Here is a 3,521-nt window from a genome sequence, read left to right on the forward strand (position 1 = left end):
TTTATTATTTGTTTATTGCAATTCTAATAAACAACTTTTGCATCAGAGGTATCTTACTTGAATGAATTGCTTAGGAAGATAATTCATATATAACAAATGATAAGAAAATATTGTAAAGCTCTATGCACGTTACCAAACTTGAATCTTAAGATTATAGAAAATCGAGTTGTAATAATAGATGAATTTTTGAGTAATAAATTATTATTAATGCAGAATAATAAACGATATACTCGTTCATAAGAGACTTCATAAGAGACTTCAATTTTCTATAATTAACGGAAAAGCAAATCTATGCAAATGTCGATAAAGAATTATATTGGTAGTATTTGAACATGCTCAACTTCTATAATGCCTCTATTCATTTTCTAATTAAATATACTAAAGACATACAATTGAATTTTGTTTGAATCAATTTATTTTTGCAGTAAAGCTTTTGTGTGGTATTTTTTGTCATTTTTATGCATAAAAATATTTTGAGCAATCTAGTAAATTGAATGTTATTGTTCAGTATGAATCAAGTTAATCATAGATTTTTAATCTTAATTCCTGTAGCATAAGTAAATATTTATGGCATATGTACTGCATTTTTTAACCAAAACTAACATAGTTTTGTTCTAGAATTACGAATTGATTTTTAATTGCATCCTCTTCCATAGTTATTTTTTGAAAAAAGGTATATAAAAATTAAAAACCAGATGACTTCAAATTTTTCATTATAATAGAGTGCGAACAAAAGCTGTTACCTATTAACAATGATGTCGCAAAAAATTTATATGAAAATACAAAGTTCTGAAAAGTACAAGCTCGCTTGAGAACTACAAAGTAAGTATGGTTAAAAATGTTTAACCGTGTTCAATCATTTAAAAATAATTATAGAAAAATATCATTTACTTATACAAACTGGAATGCACGTGAAACGAGTGATAGAGCCTTGGCCTTGCATCAATTCCAAGTTCAAATTCAGTAATGATGATCATTTTGTCTCGAAAATATTAAACAAATATGTTTCCAAGTGAACATAAATAGTCTTTTCGAACATCAATTCAAACAGTTAAATTATGTCATCACTATTGAAAAAGGAGACAAAGCTTAAGTTATAATTTAATAAAAAAAAGTTTAAAAATAACACAATGGTCAAAAATAACCATTAGATAAATGTACATCAAACTATCAGGTATTTTATGGAGAATTTAATGATAAGTACAAATTTCTATGTTTAGTGTATCTATGTTTATTTATTCATCTCTATAACAAAAAGCTCTAAAAAAAATCATTAAATAACTTCAAAGCTTTCAAATATTTTAAATTGTGTTATTGAAAGTTGCAGCAATTTGCGTCCAGGCGAAATATAGTGCATGACATATGCCATGTATAAAATTAAAAAAAAACTAATATTACGTCTTATACAATTTAGTTCTTTGTAAATGACATATATTTTAATTAGGAATTTAATTCGTACAATTTCAAAAATTATATTTTGGAAATTCCAACAATTTAAAACAGAAATCTGATAAAAGATACCGAAGAGCGTGTGTACGAGTATATAATGAGCGTAAAAACACTTGGGTGACTTATAAAAGTTCCATTCTACGATATTTATCTTACAGTTTAAAAAATCATTTATCAACATTTCATAATATGACAAATATAAACATTTTTCACTTCGCATTGTCCTAAATTCCAACTATGAATCTTCTCATTGGCATCTTTTGTAAGCAAATTTCTCCGTGTCAAATTAACACGTGCCGTGTGACATGGTTTTACGCGAAATTCATAAAAATTATTTTCGCAGATAAAACGATATAAGTACCGAACATGAGAATTCACGCATGAGCCATCAAGCAGGAACGAAAATATATTAACATGCTTAAAAATGAATTAAATAGAAAATTAGATATTCGGATAAGAAAGATTCGGTTCGACTAAACCAGTGGAAGTGATATGTGATTTAGAAAAGCGAGTTTGACATCATGAAAGTTAATGAGTTGAAAATTGTTATGGAGTTATGGAAAGTTAAGCATTTTTGGGCGTAAGTAGGAAATTGAAAGTAAATTACCCACTGTAACTTAATAAAATATAAGGTGAACGATACTGTCTTGAAAAAAATGAGAAAAAACTTATCTCACTTTGTTTGGAAATTGTGAGCTTTTAAGTGCAACCAACTAGAGCTTTGGTGAAATTATGACCAGTTTTCGGTTATTGTGGTTAACTTTTATGAATCTTGTTTATTAACCTTTTAAACCGTAACGTGAATGATATTTCTAGGACCACAGTCAGAAAAAATACTACAACTACCCTAAATTTTCAAGAATGAAGACTATTGTTGAAATTGTAATTTAAAATTTTTAAAATCGATTAACATTGAGAGGTAAAAATGTACTTGGAGGGCATTCATCAATCACGTGATCAACTTTTGAAAGATTTTTGGACCTTTTCCTCCCCTTTGGTGATATTCAAAACTACCCCCACTTATGCTTATTCCATATTTTTGTTGCACGTTCAATTAATATTATAAGGGTACCATTTGGTATTAGAATAAATATTATTTGAACTTTTTATCGTTTTATGCCAACATACAATATTATGGTTTAGCTTTGAATATGTGATATTGCACATCAATTACTAAAATGCATAGGTATTGTGCATTTTAAATTAAATTCGAGTTACTTTAAAAAATGCTCGTTATTTTTGCAAATTAAATTTGAAGACACTTTTTAATTATATGGACGATATTTTTTAATTTACTAAATCTATTGTCTGTCCATATAGTAGCAAAAAAATAGATACTATTACTAGTTCAATGATGATATGATAATGAAATAAAAGGATTGTGCACTATCGCTATTCTATTGATTAATGCGAACGTATTTAAATTATTCTGATAAAAAAATATGACCTATAGTTTGCAAAGTTAGGCAATAACTGATAACGGTAGAGTCCGAGATTGTCGTCGGGAATGTTCGCTCAGACATGTGACGTCACATATCCTTCTATGTTTGAGCACTATTTACAACGGAAAACATATGAGGGCTAGCATCCATCTAGGTAATGTCTATGATCTGATCCCTAAAATAATTAATCTGAATGAAATTAATCTTACCTTGTTGACGGATTGAACCAGAGCTTCGTTGGCACCATTCCTAACTTGGACTGAACGCCGCTTATTTCCTTCTACGTTCGACAGAGATTCTTTGAAACCCAATTCATCACCCAAACTGAAACCTAAAGAAACGAAATAGTTTAATAAAAATATAATTATAACTTCATTAATTAGTAATCACTAATGATTAATGCTATTGTATGTATATTTGATATTGATGTATATTTACGCCAGAATTGATTCTAAATAGATAAATAAAATTAAAATTAAAATAATTATATGATTAAATCGAGGCTCAATTACCAAAATACAAGAATGGCATACTTGCTTTCACAAAGAAGTATAACATACCATACGAAGTCTAAGATATTAAACTATTAAATTAATTTTATGAAAATTCTGAAATAATAAATTATTCTTT

The sequence above is a fragment of the Ctenocephalides felis genome, unplaced genomic scaffold (genome assembly GCF_003426905.1).
Source record: "Ctenocephalides felis isolate EL2017-DRISC unplaced genomic scaffold, ASM342690v1 CF-g0.4_SCAFFOLD_01886, whole genome shotgun sequence".
Taxonomy (NCBI): Eukaryota; Metazoa; Arthropoda; class Insecta; order Siphonaptera; family Pulicidae; genus Ctenocephalides; species Ctenocephalides felis.